At 37.9% G+C, this 14,448-nt stretch overlaps 1 long non-coding RNA gene across 1 annotated transcript; it reads right to left on the minus strand.

Annotated features, from left to right (window-relative positions):
• Nucleotides 1–10,396: 10,396 nt before the first annotated feature.
• Nucleotides 10,397–13,028, minus strand: LOC138896453 (uncharacterized). Its single transcript, XR_011409609.1, has 2 exons — nucleotides 12,302–13,028; nucleotides 10,397–10,702 (listed from the first exon to the last, which is right to left on the minus strand). It is a non-coding gene; the product is annotated as an uncharacterized lncRNA (long non-coding RNA).
• Nucleotides 13,029–14,448: the final 1,420 nt, after the last annotated feature.

The following is a 14,448-nucleotide window of genomic DNA, read 5'->3' on the forward strand; positions in this document are numbered from 1 at the left end:
TATGAACTTTGAAATTTCAAATTTTATATCTTGGGACGAAACACATCAAATCAATCCGGAATGACTTCAAATTTTACACACAAGTCATAAATAACATAACGTAGCTATTCAAATTTCCCGAATCGGATTCCGACCCCGATATCAAAAAGTCAACCCCCCGGTCAAACTTCCCAAAAATTCATCTTTCGTTATTTCAAGCCAAATTCTTCTACAGACCTCCAAATAATTTTCCGGGCACGCTTCTAATTCCATAATCATCATACGAAGATATTGACATCATCAAAATTTTATTCCGGAGTCATTTATTGAAAAGTCGACTCTTCAGTCAACTCTTTCTCTTTAAGCTTCTAACTAAGGATTATTCTTTTAATTTAGTTCCGAATCTTCAGTAATTCAAACTCGACCACACCCGCAGGTCATAATACATATTGCGAAACTGCTTGAGACCTTAAGTCACTGAACAAGGCCTAAATTCTTAAAACGACAAGTCGGATCGTTACAAAAAAATAACTATTTGCATAAAAAAATATTCTTTACAATTTTTTTCTGTCCTATGTGATTTTTTTAGAATTAATATATCCTCATATTTAAATTATATTAGCTATATCCTCATATTTAAATTATATTAGCTTATTAATTTTTAGTGTTTTAATTATATTAATGATAATTATTAAAATAGTATTAGACCATTAAATCAATAACTTTTAAACTTATTTAAATTGAATATAATTAGTGGTCAACGTATATACATACAAATACAAGCATGTAGCTTTTAAAATATGCTATATTCATAAATTAAAATTTAATTAAATATTATTGCATACTTATTTGATTATATTTGAAACTCACAAGTAATTATTGAATTATAATATACTAGTTAGTTTTCTTTTACACTCTTATATCAATGATATTGAATTCTTTGCATTTTCCAAATAAAATTAATAATATCCAAAATTATGTAACAAAATATAAAATACTAGTCACAAGAGAGACATGATCCCCTTCCGAATCATATTAAATTCTCAATTCTTGGATTTGATGTATAATTTGATTTATGATCATCAATAAGTTATTAAAATAGTAAAATACCATATCATTATAAAGTAATTTATTGTCTAGATTAAATGTGTATAATTTACTATACAATATAAGTGGTACAAGCTTATAGTCGTTTAAATTCTACTATATAATTAGTTATTCACACATTAATTAAATATAACTAAATTATTTTTTATTTATATTTGAAGCTTACAAGTAATACTTTATTTTTTTTTTAATTGTGATACACTAGTTAATTTTGTTATACACTCTTATAACGACCATATTAAATTTTTAACATTTTTGAGATAAAATTAATAGTATAAAAATTATGTAAGTATTATAAAATATAAAATAATGTCATAAGAGAGGTCTTCCCTTTTGAATCATATTAAAATCTCAATTTTTAGATTTAGTATATAATTTAATTTATGATAATTAATAAGTTATTGAGATAGTAATGGACCATATTATTATAATCTATTATTGTATAGATTAATATAAATAATTTTCTATAGAACGTAAGTGTTACAACATTATGGTTGTTTAAATTCTACTATATAAATGATTATTTCACCATTAATTAGATATACTTTCATTATTTTTATTTATAATTGGAACTTATAAAATACACATATTTAATAAGAAATATAATATAATTGGTTTTCCAATGAACTTAGAAATTAACCATATTAAATTAGTAATTCTAAATGTATCTAGATATATGAAATTTATATAAAACTTTACCTGAAAAATAATGTTAGTGATAGATAATTAAATATTATGTTCTATCTATGTATTTGTTAAGTGTCACGACCCAAAATCTAACCCGTTGTGATGGCGGCTATTGTGATACTAGGCAAGCCGATATTTCCAAAACACTTTCAATATTTAACAGAAATAAATTAAGACATTTAAATTAATCGGAGTTTTTCATAAAAACGGGGTAAAACCCAAAGCATAAGTGCGGAAAAATAGCCCGACATCGGGGTGTCACTGAGTACATGAGCATCTATACCATGAGCAGTCTAATACAACATCTAGGGAATGAGAACTGAAATACGAATAAGGAAATGTAGGAGAGCCAAGGCCTGCGGACGCCATGCAGCTACCTCGATAGTCTCCGGAATTAGCTGCTATAATATCAACACCCGCTACGACCGAGAACAGTTGCATCTGCACATAAAGTGTAGGGTGTAGCGTGAGTACAACCAACTCAGTAAGTAACAAAAATAAATAAGGAACTGAGGAGGTAGTGACGAGATATACAATTACAGTTTATTTTCAATAATTCTAGCAAAGAATAGACATGCATTCATATCCGGCAGTTTAAGTCAAATTAGTTTTATACAGTTAAAGTTCAGGTAATCTGGATATAGAATCTTTCAGGAATTTTACAACAATGGAAGATAGCAACTAAGCGCATCATCAAATGAAAAAGCAAGTACAGTCTTTTAGGGCAACAGTCACTCAATTTGTCACAACAGCTCAAATCACTCGTGTAATGACCTGGTCAGTCGTTTTGACTATTTCAATCTTGTTCCCCCATTTACTGCTCAAATTATGATTTACGATTGTTATTTGGCTTGTCGGTATAATTGGTTCGGGTCCGATGAGGTTTTGGAATGACTTGGAACACTTAGTTCCAAGGTTTAGAATTTTAGTTGAAAAGGTTGACTGGATGTTGACTTATGTGTAACGACCATGGAGAAATTTTGCTAAGGAAATTAAGGTTTTGTGGTGCCGAGGTGGATCAATTAGTAAAAAGATGGCTCAGACTTTTTCGGTTGAACAATGCATCGATGTGTAAAGAAAACTTTTGCCGAAAAAAAAGGGTCATTTCTGCGACCACTATGCGGTTGCAGAATCACTCTGCGGACCGCATAATGGCCACAGAGTGGATCTGGAGAGGGGCGAGATTTGAGGAAAATTTGTGGTACATTATGTGACCGCAGACCTATTTTGCGGTGCATTATGCGACCACAGAACAGGTATGCGGGTCGTATAATGACTGCAGATCGGGTTAGTCACGCTCAGTTTTGGAGGCCAAATTATGCGGCCGGTATGCGGACAGCATACCTGTTATGCGATCGCATAACTGCGTCGGAGCTTCCATTCTTTCTAATTTTTGACCAGACCCAACTTCGATTTATAGCCCTTGAAGCTCATTTTTGAGCCAAAATCTAACATTTTAGAGAGAGGTGAGAGCATTTTAGAGAGAAAAAGTGAAGACTTAGTCATTTATCCATCAATTCTTGTTCAAGGTTTGAAGATTACACAAAGATCTTGCTAGGGCTTCAAGGAGGTAAGAATTTCTTTCCCCAATTCTTCAATTTCGGGTTTGGAGTAAAGAGGGGTAATTAAAAGTATGATTCTTAAGTGTTAGAATATTATTTATACATACACATACCAATAAGGTTTATGGAAAGATTATTGAGTTCTAATGGGTAAATATTGGGTTGAAAATTGTAGAAATCTTCAAAGACTTTAATTGAAGATTTGAGGGTCGAGTTGATATCGGAATTTGGTGAAATTTGAATGGTTGGACTCGTGGTTGGATGTGTTCATATTTTGTAAATTTTGTCGGGTTCCGAGACACGGTCCCCACAGGTGATTTTTGAGTGAATTTCGGATTTTATTGGAAAATTAGTATTTCCTTATGGAATTAATTACAATAATTGGTATTGACCGAATCAAATTAATTGTGGCTAGATACGAGGCTTTCAGAGACCAATTCTCGGGTTAAGGGCATAGCGGAATAAAAAATTACACGGTTTAAGGTAAGTAACAGTTCTAAATTTGGTCTTGAGGGTATGAAACCCCGGATTATGTGTTATGTGATTGGTTTTGAGGTGACGCACATGCTAGGTGACGAGCGTGTGGGCGTGCACCGTAGAAATTGTAACTTGTTCAAATTCCATGGGACTGTATAGTTGAATAATCTGTTGATATCCATACATTCTCTACGTGTTAGAGAAAATTGAGCTAGGATACTTAATGGCGGTTCGGGGTCGATATTCAATATCGTACACACTGATTTCTATGACACATTTGGCCAACCGTCCTGAGAGCTCGGGTTTATGCATAACATTCCTCAATAGGTAAGTATTCACGACATATATGGGGTGACACTGAAAGTATGGTTTTAGCTTTCTATAGGTGCTTAGCAAAGCGAGCACCCATTTTTCTAGGTAAGGATACCTAGTTTCGGCCTCACCTAGGATCCTGCTAACACAGTAAATTGGAAATTTTGTACCTTGATCTTCCCGGACCAAGAATCCACTCACCGCTATCTCCGATACTGCCAAGTACAAGTATAGTTGTTCGTCTGTCTTGGGCGTGTGGAGCAGCGGTGGGCTCGATAGATACCGCTTGAGTTCGTCCAAGGCCCGTTGGCACTCTGGGGTCCATGAGAAGTTATTCTTCTTCTTCAATAGTGTGAAGAACCGGTGGCTCTTGTCGGAGGACCTCGATATGAATCGACCAAGGGTGGCTATGCGCCCGGTTAATCTTTGCACGGCCTTTACGTTGTCCTCAACCGTGATATATTCGATGGCTTTGATCTTGTTGGGGTTGATCTCGATTCCCCGGTTGGATACCATGAATCCGAGGAATTCCCCTAACCCAACTCCAAATGCACATTTTTCCGGGTTCAACTTCATATTGTATTTCTTCAAAATGCTGAAGGTTTCCTGCAAATGTTTTAAATGGTCCTCTGCTCGCAGGGACTTAACCAATATATCGTCAATATAAACCTCCATTGATTTTCCTATTTGTTCCTCGAACATCCGATTTACTAGGCGTTGGTAAGTGGCACCGTCATTTTTTTAACCCGAATGGCATCACGTTATAGAAGTAGGTTCCATATTTAGTGATGAAGGGGGGTTTTCCTAGTCAACCGGGTCCATCCGTATTTGGTTGTACCTGGAATAGGCATCGAGAAAACTAAGGATCTCGTGGCCGGACTTGGCATCGATCATGCGATCGATGTTGGGCAAAGGGAAATAGTCCTTGGGACATGCCTTATTCACATCCTTATAGTCTACACATATTCTTAATTTATTTCCTTTTTTAGGGACTACCACTATGTTTGCTAACCAATCCGGGTATTTGACCTCCCGAATGGAACCTATTTTAAGGAGTTTAGATACCTCGTCCTTGATAAAGGCATGTTTGATCTCGGACTGGGGTCTCATCTTCTGTTTCACTGGATGGATTCGGATCCAGGCTTAGCTTATGATTGGTTATCTCTGACGAGATCACTGTCATGTCAAGGTGGGACCAAGCAAAATAATCTATGTTAGATATAAGAAACTGAATAATATTTTTCTTGAGCTCGGGATTTAATCCCGTGCCCAGGTATACCTTTCGATCGGGCAGATGCTCGACCAATATGACCTGTTCTAGCTCCTTGACCGTCGATATAGTGACATCGAAATCATAGATGTAATCATAATCATCGTCTTCATCAGTCCCCTATTTCTCTGGTTGGGTCGGAGCTGGTGTCGGTAATTGCTATTTAGTTTTTGGCTTTGTGACCGAACTCGGCCCTTTTGTCATTGCAAGTGCAGATATCAGAATCGCCTCTTTGACCGCAAACATCTCCTTTGTGGCTGGCTGTTCTCTGTAGACTATTTTGACTCTGCCAGGTGTTGGTAATTTCAGTACCCGATGTAGTGTCGAGGGAATTTCTCTCATGCTGTGAATACACGGCCTCAGGAACAAAGCGGTGTACCTTATGTCTCCTTCGATCACATAAAACTTAGCTTCCTGGATGGTTCCAGCGGTGTTCACCGGTAATGTTATCTCACCCTTAGTGGTTTCATATGCCATGTTGAATCCTTTAGAACTCAGACTACAAGCACGATTTGGTCTTGTAGCTGCTCCACGACCCTCGATCGGATGATGTTGGCCAAGATGCCTGGATCAATTAACATATGCTTAACTCGAACTTTATTTATGAGTACAGATATTACCAGTGCGTCATTGTGGGGCTGTATGATCCCTTCCGCATCCTCGTTTTTGAAAGACAAGGTCCTTTCCGGTATGTAATCTCGAGTCCATTTTTCCCTTGTGATGGATACTTTGGTGCGCTTCATCATCGTCCCCTGAGACACATCGACCCCACCGATGATCATGTTAATGACGTGTTGAGGTTCCTCTTGTTCGGTCTGTTTGTTAGAATTCCTATTCCTGAAATGATTCTTTGCTTGGTCGCTCAGGAATTCTCGAAGATGCCCGTTGTTGAATAGTCGGGCTACTTCTTCTCTCAACTACCGGCAATCCTCCGTTCTGTGGCCGTGAGTGCCGTGATATTTACACATTTGGTTAGGATCCCTTTGGGTTGGATCGGATTGTAGAGGTCGAGGCCATTTGGTATCTTTGATGCGTCTGATAGCTGATACAATGGCGGCATCATCGACATTAAAATTATATTTCGATAACCTCGGTGATTCTTTAGGCCCGATGGGTTTATCAAAGCTGTTTTTGCTCATGAGTCCCCGGTCACTTCTCCTTTCATTTCTTATAGAGTTTCGCCCGGACCTATTGCTTCTTCGATCTTCATTATACGGCTGGTACCGATCCCTATTTGGTCTCGGTTCACGATCGAAGTCTCTTTTGACTCTGTCGATGTTTCTGGCGGGATAAACAGACCTCGAAGGGGCCCTGATCATCTTCCACTCTGATCTTCAATTGATACCGGTTATGCACGTCGGCCCAAGTGACGGCCATATATTCTATTAGGTTTTGTTTCAACTGCTGTAAAGCCACCGAGCTTTGAACATTGAGCCCTTGGGTGAAATCCTGAACAACCCAATCATCAGCGACCGGTGGCAGGTCCATTCGTTTCATTTAAAAATGGGACACGAACTCTATGAGCATCTCGTTATCCTTCTGTTTTACTTTGAAAAGGTCCGATTTTCTGGTCTCGACCTTGATGGCCCCTGCGTGCGTTTTCACAAAAGAATCCGCAAGCATAGCAAATGAATCAATTGAATTAGGAGGTAAGTTGTGATACCATATCATAGCCCCTTTTGACACTATTTCCCCGAACTTCTTCAACAGGACAAACTCGATCTCATCATCCTCCAAGTCGTTCCCTTTGATGGCACATGTGTAAGAGGTTACATGCTCATTTGGGTCGGTCGTTCCGTTATACTTAACAATCTCGAGCATGCGGAATTTCTTAAGGATTGGCTTCGGAGCCGCTCTCGGAGGAAAAGGTTTTTGCACGAACTTCTTGGAATCCAGGCCTTTCAATATTGACGGTGCTCCTAGGATCTGGTCTACCCTGGAATTGTAGGTTTCCACCTTTTTGTCATTAGCCTCGATTTTCTTCTCCCATGATTCTATCCATTTTGTCAGCTCTTTGAGCATCTTTATGATCTCGGGGTTAGACCCCGATTCATGTTCATTTGGACTTTTTGCGACAGGTTCATCCCTGTGGGTGACTTCATGGGTGGATCGGGTTCAACCCTGATCGATGCACGACTTTGGTCCTGTAACTGAGCTATCACTGCATGTTGGGCCTGCAGTATTTCGAAGATCACCCATAAACTGATCCTGTTTCCTCCAATGTTTTGTGTGTTTCGAGATGTCGGTAGGCAAATTTGTGTCGATAGCCACGTGTGAATTAGCGTCAATCGGGCCCGCGGTCGGAATTTCGATGGGATCAACGGGTGTCACCTCGTCACCGGGCGCTATGTTGTTATTTTCACCTTGATGGTCGGACTCGTTGTCCACATGTAGGGGTGCTACTGATTGAGAGTTTGACATTTTGTGTTTTAGCCTGAAATTAAAGACACTTCAAAGAACAAGAGTAAAGTAGTGTGTGTTATGGAGATTTGTATCAAATAACCACTATTATCCTTAGCCCTACGATGGGCGCCAAACTGTTTACCCTCAAAATCGAGTAACAATTGAATTTGTAAATGGTTTTAAGGATACATGATCTAACTTGATACAAAACGATAGATCAATTTGCAATTGAAATAAATAATGAAAAAGTAAATGCAAATCACAAAAATTGAACGGTCTTAGCCTTGGAAGGTTAGCCACCCTTGAGCCAAAAGCGCTTTTATCGATATCAGAATAGAATAACAAGAGAATAATAAGGACTTTAAAGAGAATAATAATATATTGCTTTGGGATGCGTGTTACAATGTGTCCTGAATAATCAGACCCCCCTCCTTATATAGTAGAGGAATCCTACTTTAGGTACAATTCTATAAAAGGTAAAAGATCTCTTGATTCGCTGATTGCCAGTTCCTTAGTGATACGTGCCGAGATTTCCGCCGCAATATCTGACCGATCGCGGATATTTCGATCTTCTGTTAGTAAACTCGACAATGTTTCTCCGAGCTCGTTCGAGACTAAGGTCAATATCGGACTCACTGCTCCTCGAATGCAGGCGTTCCGACCTCGGGTTCTAGCTCGGTGGGACTCGAGGTCGATCTTTGGTCCTTGACTGTCACATTCCAAACTCAATCTACCAAGTTGTAGGTGAGTTCCATTTCGACCGTATACACATGTGATCAAAAATATAAAGTTCTATTCATAATAGTGGTCTTTAGTATCATTTCTACTAAGCCTCCTGCAACATAGAATTTTTGGCAAGAAAATGTAATAGTAATCACCAGATAGTTGCAAAAACAACACATTGTTTGAAACTATGATGAGCCCAAACATATCTACCTAGTAGTAGTCAAGACATTAGATTTACAGTCTCTATTTTATTCAAAGGGTTTTAATACCCAAAAGCATAACAAATTGCCACGCACTCCAAGCTCCTTCAAGAAACTTTGACCTTCCAATAAATTAAAGGAGGTGCCTAGTGTCGGCCTGAAACCTGCAAAACAATGTTATGTTGCAAAAAAATGATAAAATTTTAGAGCAAGAACTATCTAAAATATCTAAGAAGATTAGCACCTAAACTTTAGTGAACTTTATCCAAAGATTTATTGGACTAAAGGGGTTGAACAATAATATGAGCAAAAGAATCCTTCCTAGATTTGTGTCTTTCTCATATAGAATATGCCAACTGAAAAGATAGACTCAGCTATTATGTTTGTCATGCATGTTGCGAAAACCTCAATACAACCACACGCTAAAGTTAAGGGTTTCAAGTACACTAGGAAAGAAGGTCTTTGAACTTGCCTGTCATATGTTTTATCACGCATAGCCTCGCTGCTTTCATTTTTGACATGTAAAATCTGCAGTCCACTTTTAGTATTTGCCTTTAAGAACTTATTTCTCCCACCTTTAGCCTCCCTCTTGCATAAATTGGATGAATCTTCGCAAGTGTCTCCAGAAAAACAATGTCTGTTTACCAAGTAAAATAAGGCTCACTTTGTAAGTATTAACATAAAGTGTATCGTAATACGAGGTAGCTTCATGAATGCCAAGATTCTTAATTTTTTCAGCTATAGGATCATATGAGACCAAGAGTCCATTGTCCGCTCTCCACAAAATTTTGCCATTTTTCCTTGAAGCTATTGGCTTCACCAAGAAATGAGGGCTAGTAATCATCTTGGTTGTTGAGGTGTACGGAAATAAAATTAGGGCTAGTAATAAGAGAATACCATGACTTACAGACACTTGTACACTGAATGATGGACTTGGTGGGAAGCTTTAGAAAAATTTCAATTAACACTTCTTCTGGCACATACTCAGACATAGTTGGACATCTGAAAATCACTTCTGAAAAGTTTCAATTCTCTTCCTTGAGGCCCCGAAAAAGCTCTAATCTTGCTCGATGTTTACTTCTAATTTCCTGTCTGTGTTCTTTAAAAAAAGAGAATCCTCAGCTAAAGCTTTTGTATATATGTTCTGAGTTCTCTGCAGTTTGATTATTTTTTTTTTAACCCCTAAAACTTTGTTGAATTCTGATGTGGTACATGGGGAAGAAAGAAAAATGTTTGATGGATATAGAGAGCGTATGTGTAGTCTGTTTCCTCATACTAATCAGAGAGTTGTACTAAACTTAATTTAGTTTAACATAGACTATCTTTTCTCTCTCTAGAAACGGCTAGCTAACGGCTACTTCATAAGCGAGTGCCTTCATAAACGGCTAGCTAACGGCTAACAAAGAAAGCAACCCAACACATTTTCTATCATGAAGCAAAAATACTTCGGCAAATAGTGGTTGCAAACACTTTCTAGTATATCAAAGGAACCCAAAATGTAAATAGATGTCGATGTCAACTAGAAATGAAGGTTTCAGCTAAGACAAATAGTAAACTCCAAGTAGGAAGACGTAGAAGAGAATAGGAAGATGAAAGAATTAGCAAAGCATTAGCGAATCCTGCTTTTAAGATCAGAAAATTACAGAAGGAAGAAATTCTGACATGACATAAGATCAACATCAAGAAAATAAAATTCTATTCATAAGAGTGGTCTTTAGTATCATTACTACTAAGCCTTACAACATAGAAATTTGGCAGATAATGTAATCACCAGATAGTTGCAAAAACACAAGGTCTGGAAGTATGATGAGCCCAAAAACATCTACCTACAGTAGTCAAGACATTAGATTTACAGCTTCTATTTTAATCAAAGAGTTTTGATACCCAAGAGCATAGCAAATTGCCACGCACTCCTAGCTCCTTCAAGAAACTTTGACCTTCCAATAAATTAAAGGAGGCTCCCAATGTCAGCCTGAAACCTGCAAAACAATGTCAAGTTGCAAGAAACTAATAAGATTTTAAAACAAGAAGTAGCTGCATTATGTTAAGAATATTAGCACCTAAACTTAGTGAACTCTATCCAAAACTTTATAGGATTAAAGGAGTTGAAAAATAGTATGAGCAAAAGAATCTTTTCTAGATTTGTGTTTGTCTTATATAGAATATGCCAACTCAAAAAATAGAATCAGCCATTATGTTTGTCATGCATGTAGCAAAATCCTCAACACAGCCACAGGGTATAGATCAACTAGAACATAGCTAAGGGCTACAAGTAGACTGGGAACTGAACTTGCCTGTTCTTCCATTTTATCATGCGCAACCTCTTTACTTTCATTTTGGACATGTACATCAATCCACCGAATTTGAAGGGAGATAGAATACACAGTCCTCTTCTAGTGTTTCCTTTACGAACTTTCCTCCCACCCTTAGCCTCCCTCTTGCATAAATTGGATTCTTTGCAAGTGTCTCCAGTAAAATAATCTGTTCGCTTACCAAGTAAAATAAGGCTCATTTTGTAAGTATTAACATAAAGTGCATTCCGATAAGTTAAATAGTTAGCATTATGAATGCCAAGATTCTTAATTTTTTCAGCTTCAGGATCATATGAAACCAAGAGTCCATTATCCGCTCTCCACAAAAATTCACCATTTTCCCTTGAAGCTATTGGCTTTACTAAGAAATGAGCAACCTGACGCTGACGACCATCATTTAACAACGAGAAAATTTCATCAACAACACTAATGTTGAATGACACGTCTCTTAAACTGATGCTGAACTGTTTCACCCATGATTCTGGGTCACCATACTCTTTCATCATCCAAATATCAATTGTTTTGTCATTTCCAAAGGAACTTTCAGCCAAACAAAGTGATTCATCTGAGACAAAAAGGACAAATCCCTCACCATGAAAACCAAAAAATTTCTCATTTAAACAACCCGGCACCATCATTTCCCAGAACGTCTCCTCATGCACATCAAATAGAACAATCATATATCGACCAAATCGTTTTTGTTGAGAAGCAACCCAATGACACGCTCCATTCACATAGACCCCCGGTGTCTGCCTAAAGAATTTATAAGATGGAGAAACAGGGGTAATGTCTTGCCAAACACCAGTGCTCAACTTATAAAGTTCAACATGAGGTGGAACCCTATCAACATTATCCCCAGTATGTACTATCCGTACCACCTTGTAGTCATTAGTAACACTATCGAACCCAAACCCTAACGTATGATCAAAGGGACCATGTGTCTCAAATGTAAAAATTGGTTCAGGGAGTTTTACTGACTTTCTGATAGATGGGTTCCAAATATAGTAAAGGTCCCTATAACAACTTAGGTCGTCGGAAAGGCACAAAAGCCCATTACAACTACCCACAATATTAAAGTGACTGTAACTCTCAAATGGAAAATCAAACTGGGCATACTGATCAAAATTTTCATTGTCATAGAATAAAGCATAATTTTCTTTTACTGATTTTCCAGAGCAATGTCGTACTAGCAAGTAATCATCTTGGTTGTTGAGGTGTACGGAAATAAAATTAGGGCTAGTAATAAGAGAATACCATATGACTTACAAACACTTGTACACTGAATGATGGACTTGGTGGGAAGCTTTAGAAAAATTTCAATTAACACTTCTTCTGGCACATACTCAGACATAGTTGGATATCTGAAAATCACTTCTGAAAAGTTTCAATTCTCTTCCTTGAGGCCCCGAAAAAGCTCTAATCTTGCTCGATATTTACTTCTAATTTCCTGTCTGTGTTCTTTAAAAAAAGAGAATCCTCAGCTAAAGCTTTTGTATATATGTTCTGAGTTCTCTGCAGTTTGATTATTTTCTTTTTTAACCCCTAAAACTTTGTTGAATTCTGATGTGGTACATGGGGAAGAAAGAAAAATGTTTGATGGATATAGAGAGCGTATATGTAGTCTGTTTCCTCATACTAATCAGAGAGTTGGACTAAACTTAATTTAGTTTAACATACACTATCTTTTCTCTCTCTAGAAACGGCTAGCTAACGGCTACTTCATACGCGAGTGCCTTCACGCTCCTTCTTCATGGATCCACAGGACGGCGCCCCGCCGGCGTGTCTGGAGGGCCAGTCCAACCTCAACCTCCCAATAAAACAGAACCCTGAACCATCTAATAGAAAAATGTCTTATGCAAACAAAATTTCCTCTTCCAAACAATTTCCAGAACCCCCAAATCAGCATGCAAGAGAATCTGTCATTGCAACACACACCACTCACAATGGAATGTCGGCGGTCCTCTTCAAGGCGTCGGATTATTACGGCATCATGGCAGATGAGTGTAGGCTCACAATTGTTGGAAGATTCCTCAAACCTAGGCCCCAAATTGACCGAATTAGGTCATATTTCAAAGAATTAATTTCTATCAAAAGCTCGGTCAAAATTGGGGTTTATGATAACTATAATATCTTCTTGGATTTCACCAACGAAGACGATTTCAATTTTGTCTGGTACAAGAGGGTTATTGAAATTGAGGAAAAACCAATGTGGCTACAAAGGTGGTCGCCGGACTTCAAGCCTGAAGAAGATCTTCCAGTGGCACCAGTATGGGTACTGCTACCAGGACTCCCCTTTCATATGCACACATGGCAGTATGTTAAACAGGTGGTCAGCGCTATTGGGACTCCACTGGAAATGGACCTGGCAGCGAGAGGAAAGACCAGACCTAGCATGGCTAAGGTAAGAATTGAAATTGACCTTCTAAAACAACAACCAGATTCGGTCTATGTTGGTCAAGTCTATGATGATGCCCCTCAAAAAAGGTTTTGTTCAAAAACTTGAATATGAGGGGGTTCCAAAATATTGTAAACACTATAGGAAGCTTGGGCATAATATGATGATTTGTAGAGTTTTGGAAAGAAAAAGGGAACTGAAAAAGAAAGAACATGAAGCAAAATAGGACAAGGGAGGGAATATTGAAACTAAAGAAAATGAGGAAAAAACTGATAACAAAGAAGCAGAAACAGGGGAAGTCAGCAGAATAAATTTGAAATTGCATTCTCAGAGGAAACATGGACACAGTATAGAGCAGAACAGCAAAAAAGAGAGCAGAAAAAATCAACAAGGAAGAACAACCAACTGATGAGAACAGAGTGGAAAGTCAGGAAAGGATGCAAAGCGTCAAGGGAAGAACGACCAAAAAAATCAAAGTTAGAAGACATAAGAGAGTTCCAAAAAAGAAGTCCAAGGTGACATTTAAACATGTCAAGATATCTGATAACTCCAAAAACAAGGGAGTTATAGAAGTTGCTATGAATGACCAACAAGAAAACAAGTTGCAAATGAATGCTCAAATGAACACTAACAGAAGTGAGGATAAGATACAAAATGGAGATGAAGGAAGCATTAATGTGACCAAGAATGAAAGTCAAAATGAGAATAAAGAAGCAGTGCAAGAATCAAGCAATATTGAAGCCATAAAATCAGACAAGGCTCCTGACTGACTGAGGTATATCAATGAATCCACTAGTGTCCTTTCAGACATCAAGAATCTACCAGAAATTTGCCTGGCAGTCGATTTGATCCCTGGAGAACAGGAAGCCCACACAGAAGCAGCCTCAATGAGGAGAGAAATTCAATAACAATTTGAAGTAACTTCCCCCAACAGAGTCACTATTATGATTCCAAAAGATCAATTACATACTGTGCATGACAAAGAGGAAGGGGGTGGTTTCTCACCTATCACTAAACG

This window comes from Nicotiana tomentosiformis, chromosome 7 (assembly GCF_000390325.3).
Source record: "Nicotiana tomentosiformis chromosome 7, ASM39032v3, whole genome shotgun sequence".
In the NCBI taxonomy this organism is placed as follows: Eukaryota; Viridiplantae; Streptophyta; class Magnoliopsida; order Solanales; family Solanaceae; genus Nicotiana; species Nicotiana tomentosiformis.